This window comes from Euprymna scolopes, chromosome 5 (assembly GCF_053919585.1).
Source record: "Euprymna scolopes isolate OS-2025 chromosome 5, ASM5391958v1, whole genome shotgun sequence".
NCBI classification, from domain to species: domain Eukaryota; kingdom Metazoa; phylum Mollusca; class Cephalopoda; order Sepiida; family Sepiolidae; genus Euprymna; species Euprymna scolopes.
Window position 1 is genome coordinate 104,788,713 of NC_136486.1, and position 23,808 is coordinate 104,812,520.

Sequence of the window (23,808 nt, forward strand, 5' to 3'; positions counted from 1 at the left end):
ATCCACGAAAAAAAATGTCAGCTATGAGAGAAAATAAACGATATTTCTATAGGTAATGCATATGTGCTTAATCAACACATATGCAAGTACATTATAGCACGCCTGTATTAAGCCAACAAGAATGTACAAAATGGAAAAAAATAATCTGGATAGTATACGAATTGAAAAATCTAGAAAACGGGAAAATTATATATATTTTTTTACTCAGGTGTCACTGCTTACTAAGGCCCGGGGGCCACTCTAGTTTTAGGTTTAGGTTTAGGTTTAGGGTTTTTGTTTAATAAGATTAGATTAAGAGATTTTAAGTTCCAGTAGAATATGTTGGATACATGTTTTAATGCTGACAGTTCAACAAATGTGGCCCGCCTCGAAAGCTGGACTATCAAAATTGACTAGTAAGACTTTCCTGATATTTAAGATTACACACTAAAGTGTTGTGATAGCCTTCTAATATTTCTTTATTTACCTTTCGATTTTACTATCATTTCCTCTGATACGGTGTGACGACTCACCCTCTTCACAATTTAATCATCAGCCGGACTTTTCTTCCCTAAACAGTTACAAATTTCGCCTTTATAATTTTTTAGTGATATTTTAGCATCGCCTCTTTTCAAGACTATATAATTTATTTGACTACCGTCGGCAAGTTCGACAAAATGACTTTGTGGATTAAAGTTTGAATACAAATTTATAAAAATCAGATTCCTTAGTGATAACGTGTGCTGTAGCACCACAGTTTACAAGGGGATTTTTACCGTTTGTGGTATTGCCAAAGTTACATGCGAATAGAAATGTATGTTCTTCATCAAAGTTCTCAACGTTTTTTATGGAGTCCATTTTGGAGCGTTTATATCGACATTGGAAACTTTTGTGGTTGGGTCGTCCATAATTATAGCAGATAATTTTATTATTTTTCTTGGGAAAAGTACTTTTGAGGAAAACATTGCGGTGAGGTGCGTAATTGGGTGGTGTCTGTTTTTGAGAAGCGTTTTTGAACTTCATGATATTGCTGGAATTATTATTGTCCATGAGCATTCGATTCGTCTCTTCGTAACTGCGCAATGCCACTTTAAATTCACTGAAATTTATGGTGTTGTCTTTTTGCGTTATAACAGTTGTAAATGGTTTAAACTCCGCTGGAAGTTCCTTGAGGGTCATTGATATTAACAGGCTATCGCTTATTATTTCCCCTGAAAGTTTTAAGTCATTGGCGGCCCTTTCTGCACTTATAACGTAGTCGGTAATAGTTTCATCCTCGTTACGTTTTAGAGACATTAGTTCTGTATATAGTGATAAAATTTTCGGTTTCCTTTTTGATAAATAATGCTCTCTTAATATGTTTAATGCTTTCCATCCATTATCCAAGGAATCTCTTATAATCAGAGACAAATCTTTATCGTATAAGCATTGAATAAGTTCTGCAAAAACAGTCGCGTTCTTTTCGAGAAATTCGGGATCGTTAGGATTCTCTGTTGGAGATTGTATCCCTTTGTGTAGTTTCCGAATCCTTAGATACCTAAGAAATGTTACCTGTCACAATTCGAATTTAGATTCCGAACTGTCAAAGAAAAAACGGTGGCTGGGCCCATAACCTGTTAAGTGTTGAGACATTATGTTGAAAAAAGATGGTGGTGAAGAATCAGTGCAGTTCCGACCTTGAGTGTTAAGTAATTCCTAGTAACAAAGATGGCGGTGAAGATTCAGTGCAGTTCAGATCTTGAGTCTTAAGTAATTCCTAGTAACAAAGATGGCGACGAAGAATCACATGCAGGTTTGTGATAGAGACGATGGCAAACTGATTAAACCCAAAATTCGACAATTTTCATAGAACTTTAGAAGCTTCTGATTGGTTGTTTATTATAACTTGTGGTTATAAAAACGATCGTCGAAATCATTGGTGGCATACCCCATTAGGAGTAAAACACATTTTAAGAAGACCACAAGAAAAAAAAGATTGAGAAACACTGATTTGAATAGTTATTCATATAAAAGAAACAACGCGATTCTCTTCAATGGTATAACTATTTCATTATGTGTTTTTATTGCAAGTGGCCTAGGCTTCCTTAAGTTCAAAATAAGAAACTTAGTATCCGGTGAAACGACGCCTCAAAAACATGCCACGACTTAAAACATTTCGTTTCACAAATTAATCTATCAAAACATCTTAATTCTATCATTAAAATACATTCATATACAGGCTTTCACTTTCAGTTATTAATTAAATCATGGAATCATAAATATCGATTTTATAATTGAGGGCGTGAGGTCAAGCGTCAATTTGTAATTGGAAATTAATATCGTATTATTTAGATCAATCCGACTGCTGTTCTTATCTTGTTTTATTCACACAACGTTTCGCTCGATGTAACCTCCGAATTTCTTCAGCTGTATCTCGGGAATCTTTCCATCAAACTTAGAAAACCTTTCTGTCAAACTCGAGAACTGCATAGAATTTCGAACGGAATGCTATCGTTCCATCAGCCATGACTAGGTAGAAGTCTGAACTATTTCGCTGTTGTAATTTGAGTGTCGCCCGCATTGAGGATTCAACCTTCAAAGTCTAGAACCGTGTAACTTTAACACTGAATTTCACTAATTACTGCAGCCACTACGCCATGTGCCCAAAACTGCATACTTACAACTAAAGCATCCACCTTTCAGATTTACATGTTAACACTTCGCTCTATAAATCCCGGGCATATAATATAGATGGTGTCAATTATGAAAAATATATATAACGTTTATAAAATAATAATCTTAAAATGGTAAATGGTAAAGTTTGAACCCAATCGGATGATTAGCGTACAAATTACAGTTATTTAATTAAAGCTAAATATGCACATTTTCGAAACAATGGGAAAATCTGAATTTCTTGTGTTCATGAATACCGTTCAAGAAAAGCAATGACTTGATAAGTGTTATACGAACTCTACTCTGTCAGAAACAACGGGGAAAATGGTGGCATGTTGACTTTAAACGTTGTCGTACTCAGAAATGTTGCTGAACACTCAGGTCGCGAAAAATTCAGCTATTGTCCTGCTGGAGTTCTTTCCCACTAACTTTATCTCTCTCTCTCCCCCTCTCTCTCTCTCTCTCACTCACTATATATATATATATATATATATATATATATATATATATATATATATATATATATATATATATATATATATATATAAACTTTTCGATATAATCAAAAGCTCGACATACAGCTGAAGCTTAGATACCAAAGGAAAAGATAATAGAAAAATATATACTGATGCATATAGATTTATTGATCAATTTGAAACAGTGGATACATTGATGAGAAGCATTAGACGACGAAATAGCTGCCATAAAGATATTTCAGAACATCTAAACACTGTATTGCATTCCCTTAATTTAAACTAAATCTATATCCATTATATCCCTCTTTATATAAATCTATAATATAAAGCTGAACGTCTGTGTGTGTGTGTGTGTGTGTGTGTCTGGTCACGAATAGGCTCCTATATGGTTGACTATTATAGAAAACTGATCACATATAATGATAGATGTATCGAGACACAGGAATGGGTATGTTTGATCTGGCATAATGATGATTCATTAAAATTGTGGGGTCTGCGTACGCGCCTGGTACACACAGTATGGAAATAAAAAATTAAAAAAAAAAAGTTTACAAGTGTTTTTGAGATAGATGTACATAATAATACTTTGATAAGTATGTTTTAACTTAAATAGGGATGGGATAATAAAATTGGGAGGTCTGCGTTCGCGCCTGGCCTCCATAGAATGGAAATAGGCACAAACTTTAATAAAGACTTTTCATATCTATCTGCGTAAGTATACTTTGATAATTATGTTTCAGTTTGAAGAAATATGGTATAATAAAATTATGGGGTGTACGTTCGCGCCTGACCTTCATGAACAATATTCATAGAAATCTACTCAATAAATGTCATGATGATATTCATTCATTCATTCATTCATTCTCATCCCATCTCTCTCTCTCTCTCTCTCTCTCTCTCTCTCTCTCTCTCTATATATATATATATATATATATATATATATACATATATATATATATATGTATATATATGGTCTTGGAAGTTTCTTAAAAACCTTGCAATAAGTCAATTAATCTCCCTTATCGCCGAATAGTTTTACTTACATGAACAAACAATAGTGCCAACATTCTTAAAAGGATCATTAGTTGTTTACCATAAAACATTGTTTTGGGGAGTTAAAACGAAAACATGGCTCACTAGTGTTGATAAAACACAATTTCCCTTAAAACACATGAACAAAAATATTTGTAATAGTCGATGTATGTTTTTTTTTTCTTCACAAGCTCGATATACAGCTGAAGCTGTGGAGGCTTAACAAGTCACTGTACGATATGAGAAAGAACGGTCGATGCTGGAATATAGTATTTCATGATTATATGATTGAACAACAATGAAAAAATGCTTAGTTGATCCTTGTTTGTATACCCAAGACAAAGGCAATAAATTAATGATTTTAGTTTTATTGGTCGATGATATTTTAATCGCATCAAAATGTTAACCGATATTAAGAAAAAATTGAATAAAAAATTCAAAATGATCGAACTTGGCATGATATATTAGTTTCTGGACATACGATTTACTCATGAAAAAGAAATTATCAAAATAAGTTAATCGAGGTACATTGATAAAATACTATAAAAGTTTGGTGTGCAGGAATGCAAGAAACGCTCTACACCGGTCTAAAAAAATATAAATAAAAATACAGACATAGAATCTAAAATAATTGACGATAAACTATACCGAGATATAATAGGAAGCCTTATGTACTTAACGACTGCTAGGAGACCTACCATATGTTACACAGTAACAAAACTATCACAAAAAATATCAAGACCGACAATGAAGAATGTAAACAGAGCTAAACAAGTGCTTCGTTATTAAAAAAAAATAAAATAAGGAACAGCATTTAGTATTTAGAAAATCAACAAGTCCCCTAAAATTAGAGGGGTTTTCAGATTCAGATTGGGGAAACAATGAGTATATTATTTTTTCCATTTTTGTGCATTCTTGTTGGCTTAATACAGATAACTGGATATTGTTTTACACTATCAAAAATAGGCCTAAAAAGAAACATATATATAAGGTATTTGAATCCATGCAAAACTTTATATTTGTGTTTTAGCACGGAAAAATCAGTGCTAAAGTGTGAAAATGAAAAAAAAAAAAAATGCAACTTGCAAAGTGAAGGTCGAACGCCGACATTACGAATGCATTAACGTAGTAGCTTTTGGTTCATGTTTTAACTTTTAGCCTTGTTGTAAACACGTTTTCATAGCCCAGTCATTTACGGCCGAGGTAAAAGAAATCGTGAGCTGAACGCTTGGGTTTCGGTTCTCATTGGTGGCGCATGAGTCTTTTTAATTTTTTAAATCATTACTATCTTATTGCATCCAATCTATCTATCTATCTATCTATCTATCTATCTATCTACCTATAAAAGTGAAAATGTATGTCTGTTTTTTCTCTATGGTAGTTAAAGAAGACTATTATACAGTAAGGCATTACTTTACATATTCACACTTTTTAATATATACATATACACATAACCTTATGAACAGTACATACGACCCGACCAAAACCGGGCGGAACTGCTAGTATATATATAAAAGTGAAAGTATGTGTGTGTGTGTGTCTGTGTATGTCTGTGTACAATTCCCTACGCAATAACTCGGTCAATTTTAAGTCTACAGACTTGAAATTTTATATACAGGGTACTGAGATTTGGGAAAATCGATGTGATCAGTTTTCGGCAAGAAATTTGGCTGTTAAGGGGTCAAAGTTCAACGATTTAACATTTGAGAATTCTACCAAACTCCTCCGCCAATTTTGGGTGTAAACACTTGAAATTTTAGATATAGATTCCTTGGAATGGATCTAACTTAATAACTTGATTTGAACCCAAAACAAAAAATGTTAAGGTACCATAATAGGGGTCAAAGTAAAAAAAAAAAGAAAAAAAAAGCGGTCAATTTTTTTTTCTCAACATACACCTCCAAACAGCCGAGCAACGCCGGGCTGAAATGCTAGTATATGTATACTTTCTTGGATTCTGCATAAGTGGATTTTACCGTCATTGGATACTTTACCCTTCACCAGACTATCCATTCACGTGACACCATTTTTTTCTTCACCCTATTCCCTCTGCTTCACTTTTTGTTATCAAGTAAGATCTTTGACTTACTTGCAGCTTCATCAAATACTTTTGCAAGCTAAATCCGATCCCGCATTTTACTAAATCCTACCCTGTGATGAGAAGGAAAGTATTTCTTCTGATTAAGGACTATCCACTTATTTAGTGTTTCCTTTTTAAAATTAAATATGTTTTTAACTCTTTTTCTAAGTGTTTTCTAACATGTTTTATTAACTACTTGCTCTTATATGTATATATATATATATATATATATATATATATATATATATATATATATATATTTAGTAATGTGATTGATAATTCTAGGATATTTACCTATCGAGCTTATTGTATATCTAAATTACAACGAGCACTTTTTCTTTCCCTGTATTTTAATTAAACTAGTAATTTTACTATTACATTAAAATACACTTTGCTCTTTAGACTATTGTTCTAATCTCCTTTAAATATATATATATATATATATATATATATATATATATATATATATATATATATATATGTATATATATACACATATGAAGTACAGAGAGAGGACTAGAAAGGTAATGGAATAGAGAGGGGGGAAAGAGAGGAAAGGGCTTGAAATAGATCGATAGAGAAAGTCTTCAGACGTACCTCACCATCGTACTGTATACAGATACTCTATGGCTGACTGGGATAGCTTCCGTACATTCATATCTGATCAACCTCTGCATTCCATGTTTAAAAAGGAAGTGTCCTCTATAGTATCAGATCTGACCGAATGGTTAATTGTAGGCATAGACCGATTACTACCATCCAAAAAATTCCAACAAAAACCTAACAGCCAGCCATGATTCTCCCCAGAATGTGCTGCTGCCATCGCGCACAGAAATCACTTTTTCCATAGCTACCAACGTAATAGATGCACTGAGACTAAATTTGCTTTCAGAAACGCCAGCAACCACTGTAAAAGAGTAATAAAAAATGCTAGAGAGCTATATGATCAGTCCTTTGAACTCAAAATAGCTGATCAGCGGTTTGGTTCCCACCAGTTTTGGCAAATAACAAATAGGATCCTGAACAGAAGCGTGCGTTCTATCCCAACCATTATCAATGGACCTGAGGTCATCTCATCAGCATCAGACAAGGCCAAACTATTTGACAAGAACTTTGCAGCTAATTCTACCCTATGCGACGAAGGCCGTCAACTCCCCGTATTTCCTCCTATAATACATAACACGCTAGGTAACATACAAATATCTGTGCGTGAGGTCGCCAAGCTAATCAAGAACCTTGATTTCAGTAAAGCAACTGGCCCTGACGACATTCCAATTATAGTGTTAAAAAAGCTTCAACCGGAACTTGCCCCCATACTTACAAAACTGTTTAAGCATTGCCTTAAGGAGAAGTGCTTTCTAACACTCTGGAAAACCTCATAAGTATGCTGTATATTTAAGAATTCAGGTGATAAGTCATCTCCCTCTCAGTACAGACCAATAAGTCTCCTGTGTGTCATGAGTAAGTTGCTGGAATCCATATTAAATAGAAAAGTCGTCAAACATCTCAGCAGAAATAACCTTTTTAGTGACATGCAATATGGTTTCCGTTCTGCTAGATCTACAGCAGATGTGCTGACGGTTATATCTCATAAGATTAGCGAATCTCTCGACAAAGGCTTCCTTTCTAGGGCAATTGCTCTTGACATATCAAAGGCCTTCGACAAGGTATGGCATAAAGGCGTACTTCATAAGATTTGCAGCTACGGTATAACTGGAAGTGTTATCTCAGTCATTAAATCATTTCTTTCTAATAGGGTCATAAGAGTAGTGGTTGATGGGCAAAAATCAGAGGCCTGCAGTATTAATGCTGGAGTCCCGTAGGGGTTCGTCCTGGACCCAACTCTCTTCCTGATCTACATCAATGATCTCCCTAAACACATACTTTAATCATTCGTTGACATCTATGCTGATGACACGACCATCTACGGCAACACATCAAAGGCTGTAAATGACAAAGTTCTCTTTGATTCTCTCTCCTCTGATCTCGAGCGCGTGGTACAGTGGGGGAAGTCGTTACCTTTAACGCATCTAAAATCAAACTCCTATGTTTACATCATCAACGCTCTGATCCCCATCTGGCATCAATTGAAATGGATGGCTCTCGTCTAGGGAGGCTCCATTTTTTGACTAGCTTCTGGGTTTGACCTTTACTCCTGATCTGAAATGGATCACGTACATCAAGTCTGTTGCCAAGGTCGCTGGAAAAATGGTGGGATCCTTCTACCGCTCCAGAAGATATCTCACTACTGATGCAATATATAAAAAGCCAAGTACGTCCAAAGATGGAATATTGCTGCCACATCTGGGAAGAAACTGCTGAAAACAGCCTATCCTGCCTTGACAGAGTACAAAATAGACTTCGTGGCCTAGTGGGGGATTCCATTTTCTCTTCCCTGCAACCTCTCTCCCACAGAAGAGACGTTGCGAGCCTATCTTTGTTTTATCGTTATTTCCATGGCAGGTGCTCGTCCGAGCTCCAATCTCTGCCCCCCGTCGCCAATCTTTCACGAAAAACACCCCTCTAGCTGAAACCACTGTCAATAATTTTCCCCACTCTTTATCTGTGCCTAAATCAAGACGTAGATTCCATGAACAAAAGTTCTTTCTTAGAACTGTACGCACGTGGAACTCTCTACCGCTTGCCTGTTTCCCTCCTGACTACAACATGGATGTCTTCAAGTCCAACATAAACAAATTCCTGATGAACCGCCCCCTTAAGTAATGACACTTTATAAATCCCTAATACTAATGAATACTGCAACACTATCCCATTGATTACTGTACACAAAATAACCCTTATCCCCGAGTGGCTTCTGGGCCTTGATAAGTGGTGATCCCACTGTTAATTGTATGCAACATGTTCATACACATTTATTGGTATGCACACGTCCGTGAATATCACATGCGTCATTTTCATTTTGTTCATAGTATTATTTTCAAGTCTTGCCAGATTTTTCTTGTAGTATGAGTTAAAAACAAGGGAAAAGAAATGATCAAATTCTCACCATTTTGTTTTCGATTTGATGTCAGACTCTTTGTTGTTTGTTCCTTCCTTAAACATCGACTTGGCAAGGAGAAACCATAGTTCTTTTATTCATCTAATAATCTAATAAGCACAGCATCTTGTTTGAATTTATATATATATATATATATATATATATATATATATATATATATATATATATATATATATATATATATATATACAAGCAGGTTTTCCGCCCGGTCATAAAATACGCTTAAATATGATATTTTAACGCATGATAATTTCGTATTTATCAATATAGACCCCATTCTTTACGGATTATTAGGTCCTTCTTCGTTATAATAACGAAATCAGTCAGTCGCACTATTCAGTTTCTTATGGAAGCACATATTTCGAAAACTATTTTCTTTAATAATTAATATTATACCGTATCGTTTTTCGTAATCTCAATTAAGTAGATATTAGTTTTAGTTTAAATTCAATATTTAGTTTATCGAATTATACTATTATAACGAAGAAGTACGGGTTATAATACTGTACCAAATATATAATAGTCCGGTCGTAAAATATGCTTAATATGATATTTTAATTCATGTAGATTTCGTATTTATTACATCGATTATTATATTGTACCTAATATATAGTAATTATTTCAAAAATAAAAAAAGCCAATAACCATTTATCGCTCCTTAGTTGTTACTGTTTGAGTTATCGACAGACGGATCAGAAAACGTTAAGAATTAAGCGACTTAAACGTATAAATGCATATTTGCGCATGCGCAGAAGTAAATGATTTAGTCGACTTACTCCTGCAAAATCAATTTTTTCCAATCTCAACCCCTTAGCAGCTATTTTTACCTACTACAAACGAATCGAATTTGTTCCACAGGTAAGAATTTCCTATATATCAAGTTCCAAGTGTGTAGACAAAAAAGAGAGACGAGTTTGTTAGAAACCTTTTCGGTGTAGTCACTTTCCATACATATTATTTATCAATGCAAGTCACAGATCATAACGGCACAATTGAATATTATTTTGTGTCGATCACTTATTTCGTGACTGGGACATTTCATCCACAATTATCTCCACGGGTGTGTGTCTTCGCCTGTAATCGAACTCTCATAGGAATCAAACAAAAAGCGAATTCGAGGAAAAGACACTTTATTGAGATGTTGGCGTTGCCTTCTCTTTTGCTCGTTTCAGACTACAGAAATGTACAGCGCTATGTTACTATGTAAATATATTAATCCGTGCGCTGGTTAGTAAAGGTAATATGATTGATATTGAGTTCCGTAGAAAATTGAAAGCATTTTTGAAAGATTAAAATAAAAAGAACATTATTTTTGTAAAGGTTAAAGGCACTTTTTTTATAAATGATGTAAACAAATAAATAAATAAATGTCATAATTCTATAATTAGACTAGCAGGGAGGACGATGTAGCCCGGGATTGAATGATTATCAACGAATGCTTCACATTCTCTAATTTTTATTGTCATCGAAATCGGTGAATCGCCTATTTTTCAATCAAATCGATTGATTTCCCGCTCTTGTTGGGGACATATCGCAATGCACCGGGTGGAAGCTTCACATGCCTCTTGTAGAGACTTAGTTCACAATACATTGTACTGTAGAGAATCTACTGTTGATTTTATAAAATTATGTTTATATATAATGTTTACATTAAAGTTTAACACGCTAAAGTCTAGCACTATACTTAAACTGTGCTCTAAACAGAAACATAAATTTCGAACGCGCACCTGCCATATCAAATAATCTATTGTTCATTTTATATGACTGGTCTTACTACTTGCGCGGTGAAAATGGCTTAAATTTAAGTTGAAAATGTAATCAAACACATTCATTTCAAACACACCCGTGCCATATCATAGAACCTACTGTTGATATTATATATTGGACCTTTCGGCTTGTGTGGTAATAAAACTTCTCAAATGCACTTGTGATGTAAGGCTGTGTAAGGTGTTAACTTTGGTTAAAATCACCTGTTCCTCATTTCATCGAATTATTTCGATTATAGATACGTGTCGAAGACATTCCGATACAAAACATATCTACGAACACTACCAGGCACATAAAATACCATCGTGTGCAATTTCATAAAAATTGAACAAGCCGTTTTCGAGTCCATAGGAAACGAACTCATACATTCAGAGTTCCTGTTATATAATAGCAGAGATATGAGTATTAGTGCAAACACTGGTGAAACATTTTTCCTGTACTCTTTGAAATGAAAGTGTACACCGTAGTAAAAGAAAGCGCATTATTCAATGACCCGAAAACATAAATAATATGCTTGATTACGTATAATTAATTCGTTGATGATAATTAACCTCAATTCTTGGCGGTATAGTCACCTTCAAAAGTTTCTCAAACAAAGATGCGATTACACGCGTATTGCCCAACAAGTAATCGCTTTGCTTAGTGAAGAGGTGCGTAATTCATATGTTTATTTATTCCGCGGTTAGTCTGAACGCAAACACTTGAAAGTCATTAGCATTAAAACATTAAAACGAGTCTGACCGTTATAAAAGCGAAAGCCGGGCTATTGAAGCCATCAGTGCAGTCAATCGATTGCGCTCAAGGAGTTAGAGAGCGAGTTAAGATCTTAAGTCGGTTTGTATTTGTGTGTGTGTGTGTGTGTGTGTGTGTGTGTGTGTGTGTGTGTGTGTGTGTGTGTGGATATGACGTGCTCCAGAAACAGCTCAGCGATCCGTAAAGTAAATCCGATTTCTCTTTGTCAATTCCACGAAGCAAAAACATCTGCGGCGTTATTATCCAACGCTTTGTAGACTTCTGCTAATCTGAGCCTCTGAACAAAATTGAAGATTACAGCTAATGTTATTGACCTTACAATTATGAGCTTGTTTTCTATCCTGCTCGGAAAAACCGTCAATGCAACACCGCTTATAATAAACGCACTCTGAGAGCATACACTTCAACTCTGGCTTAACACTTACAACACTCACACTTAACCATATAATTCGATGAGTAAAATTTCAAGCATTTTCTTTTTTTAAAAATCGAACCATTGCCCTCTGTCAGTCAATCAGTAACACTTTAGCTTGAAATAGAATATTCGTCGGTCTATCACGATCTGGTCGAGATCAAGAGAAAGGAATGGCAGTTTAGATGGTTCGGAGGTGCATTGAGGGCCGACGACGACACTGCCCCTTTTACACCAGGAGTCGCTAGATAAAGGCGATGATGTGGGCAGACGCCATGCACAATGATCTCTGTCGAACTGGACTTCACTTGGACCAAACCTATCATCATGACTAGTGGGGGAAAAAATCATTATTGCAGACCTCGTAGTAGCTCAGGGTTGGTTGGTTGGTTGGTTGGTTGTTTTTGTATTACGGCATATCAACCCTTTTCGGGTTATTTAATGCCGAATCCAAAGATTTTGAAGAAAATTTTTTTTAATAGAATATATTTGTGGTTTTCACGTCGGTTTCTATTTAACCCATAGTTGGGACCCTAACAGGTACTACCACTCCGGGTCAGAGTGGACCTGGGAGCAATGGTAATTAAAGGGTGGCTCCACACTCCCCAAAGCCCACAAGCTGGGGCCTCACCACTGGATATAGTTTAAGGTCATATCCAGGACCCCCATTGAGGGACTTTTACCCTCTGCAAGGGGGCAGTCGGCGTATTCTAATGCCCCACCGACAGGGCCAGTAGCTCAGGGCAAACACAAAGAATAAGAATAAGAGACGATTTCTAACGCTTAGGTTTGAATTAGTATCTTTGAATATGTCCAATAATGCAGTTCTGAATATTTTAGATGAGGTATGAATGTTTGTATCGTTTTGATTGTTGAAATAATTATTCTCATCTTTGGTGTTATTGGTACCACGTTTCGGTCGATGTAACCTCCGACCTTCGTCAGGTGTAAACTCCATTTTGTTTTCAACTAAGGGGGAAAAAGGTTTCTTTCTATCGTTTTTTAACCCTTTCACACATACGCCCGACCCAAGGGAGATAATCCCTCCAAATCCTGTTTTTCTTAGAGTTGCCTCCCTTGCACTATGTTTTCTAGAAAAACGAAAACACACGTAAGATGTCTATCCACGGTTTCGTATTTTTTTCACTAGTAGTGACAATTAGCACAAGGATTCAGTTAAATATTGAATCATAGGAAAGTCTTAAAAAGTACCAGAATGACCCCTGGAAATTTACCTTTTTTATAATTTACGGACACACCCTCAAACCCACGGTCCGATTTCTTGCAATACGGAGCTAACCCCCTTTCCCTTAGTTGAAGAAAACGTAGAGTTTACACCTAACGAAGGTCGTAGGTTTTATCGACCTAAACGTTGTACCATTAACAACTAAGATGAAAATAATTGTCTGAACAATCAAAATAATACAAACATGTCCAATCTTCTCTGAGAATGTCGGTTGAACATTAACGCTTTTTAGATAGAGAAAACGTCTAAAATACTTTTTCAAATTTAAGCATGACAAATCATCAAAAACCTATTTCAAAACTAAACATGACAGATCATCGAAAATGCTATTTCAAACTTATGCGTGACAGACCATAAAAATATATTTCCAACCTAAGCATGACAGACTAGCGAAAATGCTATTTCAAACTTAAGCACGGCAAACAATCGAAAATGCAATTTGAAAATTAAACCTGAGTGATCAGCATAATGCTATTTCAAAATTAAGCGTGACAGACCATCGAAAATACCGTTTCAAATTTAAGCGTAACAGACTGTCGAAAATGCTATTTTAAAATTAAACTTGACAGACAATCAGAAACCCTATTTCAAACTGAAGTCTAACAGATACTTGGAAAATGTTATTTGAAACTTAAGCCTGACGGACCATCGAAAACGATATTTCATATTTAAGTGTGATTAATCACCGAAAATGCTATTTGCAACTTTAGCGTGACGCGCCATTGCACATGCTATCGTATTTCAAACTTAAGCATGACTGATTACCGAAAATTCTATTGCCAACTTAAACATGAAGGATCATTGAAAAAGCTATTTTTAAATTAACGTGACGGATCACTAAAAATTCTATTTGAAACTTAAGCGTGACGTAGAATAGAAAATTCTATTTCCAACTTAAACTCGGACCATTGAAAAATCATTTTTCAAACTTAAGCGTAACGGAAAATCGAAAGTACAATTTTAAAATGAAGTGTGGCAGATCATCGAAAATGCTATTTCAAACTTAAGTGTGACAGGCCATCTCGAAAACCTTAGTTTAAACTTAAGTGTGACAGACCATTGAACTCGAACCTACAATCGATCGACCATCGAAAATGTTATTTCAAGCCTAAGCGTGAAAGATGATCGAAACTTTGATCTGAAACAACAAAAAGAACAAAGTGTAGTATCTGTTTCGTTATTACATTTCATCTTTTCTATCTTCGATCAGTGAAGGATAAATTCTTCTAAACTGAGGAAATTTTTGTTTTTATACCAATGCGGAGTACCCATTTTTGAGAAGCTGAAGTTTTCCTACATTGAGTTTGACTTGTGACGCGAGTAAATAGTGACTAACGCTTACCTTTAACATTTTCTTCATTCACTATGCTGAGATAACAGCCTTTGATATAACATTAAGCTCTACACCCGGAAAACACCGGGTAAATACAGCTAGCAACGTATAATCTTATTAGCATCTCCAACTCATTAAATTTAGCCCAATCTTAGAATACTAAAGAAGCAGTGATAATAGAATATGCATAATAGCTTAATGTCCGAGCGTTGTCTTTTTCATACGCCATTTTAATACTGTTTCCCTAATTGTTCATTCTTCTGTTGGTTCTGTTTGGTACATTTTTGTTGTATTTTTATAGCTAGCGAAGTGAGTATCCGTCATAGGATGGACAGAATTAATTCCCAAAACAAAAGAAGACTTGCACCCCATTTATTACACATTAGAAAGACAAAAATCAATATATGATAAGAAAGCTTATGTCTAGCAACCTTATTCCATGTTTCATCAAAATCTTTAAATTATTTTGATTTTAAAAATTTCTAAAATTTACTACTTAAGTTTAAAGGGATCTTAAGAAGAAATTGAAATTCAGGGAGTCTTGCTTAACTAATGTCTAACGATTATTAATCAAATTCAATACAAATTTGAAATAATCAAATTTTCAGATAATTGTTGATAACCATATGTAGACCTCTCCTGAAAAAAAAACTTTTAAAATATTTAAAAAGAAACTGAAGTTTGAGGAATATTTATTAATTAATATCTGATATATATTGTATAAAATTCAACAAAATTAGCAAGTATCTGAATTTTCACGAATGGACCTACTCCTTACACTCTTTGCTTGAAACCAAATTAAACTAAATATACTCTACATTCTACACATTTACGCTTATCATTAAAATTCATAAAGGTCGGTTAATTATGTTTGCATTGGTTTATTGTACTGCATAACAACCATTTATGGGCTATATACTTCCAATTAATACTGTCAAATTGAATATTATTGTAGGATTATTATTTATTTTATTATAAAAAAATCACTCTTAGAAAATATTACTCTTCGAAATCATTACTTTTCAAAAATATTATTCTTTAGAAAGCATTACTCTTAAAAAATATTACTCTCCGAAAGCATTACCTTTAGAAAATATAATTCTTAAGAACCGTTACTCGTAGAAATCATCACTTATAGAAAACCTAATTACTAGACAGCATTACTCTTCGAAAACATTATTTTTCGAAAGCATTATTCTTCGAAAACATTATTCTTCAAAAATATTTCCTTTAGAAAATATTATTCTTCGAAAACATGACTCACACGAATCATTGCTCTTTCAAAACATTGTTATTAGACAAAAATACTCGTAGAATACATTATTCTTCAAAAACATTCCTTTATAAATATTATTCTTCGAAAACATTACTCTTTGAAAATATTATTCTTTGAAAAAATTACTCTTAGAAAATATTATTCTTCGAAAATATTACTTAGAAAATATTAATTTTCAAAAACATTACTCTTATAAAATATTTTTCGAAAACATTACTCTTATAAAATATTATTCTTTGAAAACATTACTCTTAAAAAATATTATTCTTTGAAAACATTACTTAGAAAATATTAGTTTTCAAAAATATTACTCTTATAGAACATTATTCTTAGAAAACATTACTCTTAGAAAACATTATTCTTCGAAAACATTACTCTTCGAAAATATAATTCCTTGAAAAATTACTCTTAGAAAACATTATGCTTAGAAAATAATATTCTTCGAAAATATTATTCTACGAAAATAGTACCTTAGAAAACATTACTCTTTAAAATATTTGGAAAATATTACTCTTAGAAAACATTATTCTTAGAAAATATCATTCTTCGAAAACATTACTCTTAGAAAATATTATTCTTCGAAAACATTACTCTTAGAAAATATTATTGTTTGAAAACATTATTCTTCGAAAATATTATTCTTCGAAAACATTACTCTTAGAAAATATTATTCTTCGAAAATATTACTCTTTGAAAACATTACTCGTAGAAAACACCTGCCATGAGCACCTGCCATGAAAATAACCATATTACAGAAAATATTATTTTTCGGCTGTGGTAATCTTTGTTTTTAACACGATGGACTCGCAGCCACCGATTTCTAGTTAAAAATTTTTAAAAGTGAGTAATATGGTTGGAGATGAATTTATATATACTTGGCCATTACGTGACTTGCCGATGATCGGATCGGGTCTCCCCGACCTTGCGTCTATCCAATGGATAGGGTCGGTGGAGTATTGCAAGTCACATTACCATTTATATAATCAAGCCACGGACGGTTTAGCCATCAGGCAGTCCTAAGGCATCACGGGTATCATTCTATACACCTACAAAGCCACTATTCGCTCATGCATGGAATATTGTTGTCATATATGGCCTGGTTCATCTGACACTAGTCTGTTCCTCCTAGATAGGAACAAAAAAAAGAGTCGCCAGACTTCAACCTCTGTCCCATCACCGAAGTGTGACATCCCTGTGTCTATTTTACAAGTACTTTAATGGCTATTTTACAAGTACTTTAATGGCTATTTTACAAGTATTTTAATGGCTCGAGCGAACTCAAAATATTGGAAACCCCTCGACGTAAATACCCACGAAAAACCAGAAATTCAAATGTAATGTGAACAGACATCTCGCTGCCCAACCCCCTACATAATATCCCTGCAAATCTGGTCCTAAATAGTAACCCCTTACGACTTAGTGGCACTGTGCTTTGTTTTGAATGAAAAACAGTAAAAAAGAAATTCACGGCATACAGGGGCTAGTACCGTTCTATATTGCAATCACCGAATTTATGGTTCCGACGATAGGGTAGTCAGTTAATTAGGTTATGAGTAGATTATATATAGGGATAATATATAAAAGCGTTCACATAGCTAACTTTTTATAAAGATTACTTGCGTAAATAAATATTTGACATTCTACATACAAACTGGTAATGCCTGTTTAGCATTATCGGTTAGTTTTAAAAACAAGGAAAAATATAGGTTGTTTTGGTCATCCGTAACTAAAAGAAAGTCTAATATTAATAATTGGTGTACGAAAATGCAGTTTTACTGTAAAGCCTAACAGTAACAAGAAAAAAAGATAAATTAGTGAAAATAAAATGTAACGAGATGTAATTATAGGCAGAGAAATGTAAAAACCTTTGAGACAGATCTATATGAAAGAAAAAGACATGAAACTATTTTTATACCTTTTTTATATAATGATCAAGATACTGACAAAAAAAGGCGATGTTCTTTTTTTCTACAGAAAGCATCGCTTAATTTAATAGTAAATTAATGTACGCCATAATTATGGCTGCCTTTTGCTCAATATACGAGTCCTTTTTTAAAAGTTTTTATGGAGACAATAGTACTAGAATGAACTTGAATTAGTGTTTCTTTAGATTTAAGTTTTAGTAAGAAGAAGAAGAAGTAGTAGTAGAAGAAAAAAAGAATAAGAAGAAGAAAAGGAAGAAAAATTAAAAAGAAGAAAAAGAAGGTGAACAAGGAATAATAATAGTAATAATAATAATAATAATAATAATAATAATAATAGGAATAATAATAATAATAATAAGAAGAAGAAGAAGAAGAGGAAGAAGAAGGAGAAGAAGAAGAAGAACAAGAAGAACAAGAAGAAAGTGAGCAAGAAGGACATGAAGAAGGATCGGGTAAGAAGAAGAAAAAAGAAATGGAAGAGAAAACGAAGAAAAAGAAAAGCAGAAGCGAAGAAGTTGAAAGAGAATGAGAAGAGCATTTTTATTATTAGCAAAATGAAGAAAAACCATAATAATAATAATAAGAAGAAGGGGATAAGAAGAAGGGGATAAGAAAAAGACGAGGAGACGAACATGGAAAGGAAGAAAAAAGAGAAAAGTAAAAAAGAGAAAAGAAGTAAAAAATGAAAAAAAGTAAAAAAAGAAGAACGTTTTTATTTTGCCAATATTTAATTTTAAGCTGAAAGAAGAAAAAAAAGAAGAAGATAGGAAAGAAGGAGGAGAAAGAAAAGAGAAAAACCTCGACGAAGAAGAAAAGAGAAATGGGAAGACGAGGATGAAGTAAAAGAAGAAGAAGAAGAAGAAGAAGAAGAAGAAGAATATTTGTACTTTACATCGAGAAAAATACAAATGTTACGATAAAATAAACGGAGTTTTACAGCAGAGTCCTTAACATCTATGTATACTGTAAAAATGTTATGGAGTTTTTGGATTTTGTTCGTACTCAAATAGAAACGTGATTGACGGATAAAAACAAGCAGGCAGATAATATATTACCAAGGCAGTAGGTTTTGCAATGTCAGGAGCTGAGTTTCAATTTCAAATAATAAATAATCCAATGTGTATTTATAAAAGTCACGTTTAGGTGAAAAACGCACAGCATTTTTTCTAATAGTCCTATTAATACACATAAAAGGGGGTTCCGTAAGTAAGACATCTGACTTTTACAAATGCATGTCTATAAGGTTCTTATATAGTTCTGCACGAAGGATCAATATTTTTTTCTTTTTGCAACAACGATTTATTTGGGATTTCTTTAATCTGAATATAAAAGGAATACACAGAAAGTTCACAGAGATGAATGAAAAGACAAACCTGTGTCTCTACAAAGCCACCATTCATCCATGCATGGAGTAGTATTGCCAAATCTGGGATCGTGCATCCTCCAGTAGTTTCATCCTCTTAGACAGGATTAAAAAGGAGTCCCCAATCTAATAGGTCCTGCACTATCAACCAAGCTTCAACTTCTGTCCCATCGCCGCAATGTTGCATCCCTGTGCCTGTTTTACAAACACTTTTATGGACTATGCTCTGATGAACTCATTGCACTTGTACCCTCTTGATGTAGATACCCCGACAAAACCATCTAGTGGCAAAACCATTGTAGAGGTCCCTAGATGCTGGAAGCTTTCTGTTAAAATAGTTTCTCCCCTCGAACTACAAGACATTGGAATTCCCTCCATGTTTCTTGCTTCTCTGACTGTACTAACATGGAGAAATTTAAATGTAATGTGTACAAACATCTTGTCCATCTTCTTATATAGTCTCTATTGGACATGATCTCCAATAGTAGCTGTTTACGTCCAAGTGGCAATATGTTTTGTTTGGGATTAACAAAAGTAAAAGTAAATGTGTATAACAACACGCTTAGAACGTAAGGGTATTTTTCACATGATTAAAATTTGAGCTAACGCATTAGAAAAGAAACAGTGCTCGGAACCTCATTTCTTTCAAAAATAAAGGAATAATTCCCTCCTCGAGGAATCGCCTTTGATAAGCTTGTAGCGTACGATTAGAAACGCTTACTGTCGCCTAGGCAATAGAGTTTTAGTCTTGGTTTGAAGTAGTAGCTAGTTTAGTCGCACTGAATAGCTGCGAAACGGCCTGTCTGTGGATATATATATATATTGTTGTCGTTGTATGCCAAATGTATGTATTATTTTCGTTGTATGCCCAATGTATGTATTATTTTCGGAGTATATATATATATATATATATATATATATATATATATATATATATATATATATATATATATATATATATATATAATACATACATTGGGCATACAACGACAACATTGTCCCGGCGAATAACCATACATCTAAATAATACTAGTTCTATATATAAACATTTACATAAAAGAACATGTCCCCCCTGCAATCTTAGAGAGGTCCTCGTCGACAACATAAAAATTATACAACATGAAAATAATATTAAAAAATTAAAAACTTTTGAAGCGTCATATATTAGAACCCTTCAACCACCTATAAATGATATCGCATTCGAGAAAAGTGTATTGGTCGGACATTGTTAAAGGTGTCCACGAACTTGTTGATTTTAATACTTGAATTTTTATCGACCTATATTTTTAATTGACTTTTCATCAACTCTATATATTTTAAATTATCGCCGTTTAATGCACATTTTAGTTTTAACTTTTAATTCTAATTTTCGCTCCTTTGGACTTTTTACTTCAAAACCTGATGATGATCCGTAGACGAATCGAAAGTGCTGGTGACAGTAACAACTATTGAACTTTTATGAATAGTTTTGATTTTGATACAAAAAACGATTATACGGAAAATGGAAAAATTCAAAATCAATGAATCATAAAGCAAAGTGTCTCGGTTGCATTTAATAACATTTGCTTAAATATATATATATCTATAATATAAAGCTGAACGTCTGTTTGTGTGTGTGTGTGTGTGTGTGTGTGTGGTCACAGATAGGCTCCTATATGGTTGACTGTTTAAAAAAACTGATTACATATAATGATAGAAGATGTATCGAGGATCAGGAATGGGTATGTTTGATCTGGCATAATGATGATTCATTAAAAGTGTGGGGGTCTGCGTTCGCGCCGGTCCCCAAAAGTATGGAAAAAAAAAAAAACGTTTACAAGTGTTTTTGATATAGATGTACATAAGAATACTTTGATAAGTATGTTTTAACTTAAATAGGGATGGTATGATAAAATTGTGGAGTCTCCGTTCACGCCTGGCCTCCATAGAATAGAAATAGGCACAAACTTTAATAAAGACTTTTCATATTTATCTGTAATAATTATGTTTCAGTTTGAATAAATATGGTATAATAAAATTATGGGGTGTTCGTTCGCGCCTGACCGCATAGAATGGAAATATGTCACAAAATTTAACAAGGTTTTTTAATATAGATCCGCAAAATATTGTGATAAGTATTTCAGTGTGAACAGGTATGGTATAATAAATTATGGGGGTTATCTATTTTATTTTTACTTTCATCATAGATTTCTTTTGTTTTGATGCCCCCAAATTCGAAGCTATCTCTTTTAAACCCTTCCTTTTCATAACCTATCATACTTTCATAAATCAGAGTCCATTTTCTGTAGGCTGTTTTTGAACCCAGTCAACGAAGGGTACCTTTGCCAGTATATATATATATATATATATATATCGAGAAGGTAAGAAGTTACATTGACGGAAATCTTGTGCAAATAGCACGGAAGATGAGAACAATACTCTGAAGAATCCAAATAATGCGAATAATTAATCGTCATCTAAAAAATTCAGAAACATTTGTGTTTTCATTTTATAATTTGTATAAATTTATTTAGAAAAGAAGTTCATAAATGAACAATCAATCAAACAGGCAGGATCTATAGACACGCGCATATAATTATTTTGAAAATATATTCATGATTAGTATGCTACAAAGAACACCTTTATGTTTCATTCTCCAGAGAAATCATCATGTTAATTGTATGAATATACATTTTAGAATTGCTTTATATTCAATGAGTGCTTACTCTTGTTTCTAATTAACCAGAATCTTCGATTTCACTACCCCTCACGATCTATTTATTCTATTCACCCGACGAGTATCCTTCCCTTTGCTTGAAAAGACATTTGAGAAAGGAATTTTCACATTTAAATGGCTCAAATAAACAAAATTTCCTTCGGTAATGGAACACAACTCTTGCTAATGAGTATTGTGCAAGACTTTATGCTCGACCATATGCGGCATTCTTAAATTTAAGACAACATATAAATAAGAGCATTTGAATAGAATGGTCAAACGTCTTTGAAAACAACTGAATTATGGAAATCATTTTACAAGCTATTTCGGCTCTTATATGAAGAGAGCAGTTAAAATTGAACGATATCACTACGAAACATAAGTAACTAGTTTTAAGTAACAGAATTATTGTGTCGTGTTACGCCGACAATAGCCATAACATTAAAAGACTTGATAGGTTTCGATTAATAACCTAAAAATACGTATCTGGAAAACTTTTCCAGATGGACGAATGAGTAGTTTCTAAGAACCATCCATAAATACCCACGTCGCATAAATTATCTTCCCGCGCTTCGGTAAACATTTGTCATATTTACATAAGTATTTATTTTCATATTTCAAGTCAAATGACATCAAATCAAATATATTTGGAAAAAATAAGAAGGTGCAACTAAAATGTTTTATACATGCATGTACAGGAGAGAGCTTGAATGCCTACTGGAGAGAACTTGAATGCCTACCGAAAAGAATTTGAATACTTACTAGACACTATCTTCGAGTTTTTAATTTTAAGGTATTTCTGTACAGGGGTTTGTCAGGACAATCTGGCATCTGGATATTTTTCTCTACAAGTAAACCCTGACTAAATATTCAAAATCACTTTATTCGCGGCTCAAAATAAGATCTCCGCATGGTTAATCCACACCGGCTTTTACGAAGTATTGGTGAACCTTCTCCAAGTGATGTTACCCCAAGTAACAGCACGAAGCTGGATATTCCATTAGACTAGATGAATTCTTGTTCTGGAATCTGATAAGGCCAAGAGATTACAAGAAAGATATACTATGGAATTTACATATCATTTGGAAAGAGGATATTTATGTTCGCAACTGCTTTACTAAACTCAGCGTTTGAAAGCAAAAGGATAACTTTAATGGACTATTCGAAAAGCAAAAGGATAACTTTAATGGACTATCCTACATAGTGCCCCAGTAGATGTTTCCCCTGATAGTAGCCCCCTACACCAAAGTGGCAATGTGCCTTGTTTGGGTTGAAAATGTAATAAAAAAAAAGAAAAAAAAAAGAAAAGAATATTTATGGATCTCATATAGAGATCGTATTAGCCCCGGAAAAAGAGGGGGTGGGTTGATTTCTGACAAAAATGAAACAAAAATCTCAATGTTTTTCCAAGCCGTTTTTCAACCTGAATATGGTAGTCACCGCCACGACCTCCTTTGGCAGATTGTTCCAGGCAGCAAAAACGAGGACAGAGAATGCTGCGTTATTTTTATTGAGCTGAAAGCGATAGTAGCACACATTTTGCGGTTGCTAGTGGAGATTACAACTAGTTGATTATGTCGTAACTACAATTCAATTTTTCGTCGTATTCTGGCTTGTAATCTCGTAAGCTTTTAAAACTGGATTACATCTTCCCTAAATATACTTTTAAAAACGAATTATTTTTTCCCGTTGCTAGATGTGAAGTCATGGTTTGAAAAGAATGAAACAGATGTCTCTTAGCATTAAGACGCTGGGAATAATATATGTTTTTTTGACCTGAATTACGTTCAGTGGATCCTA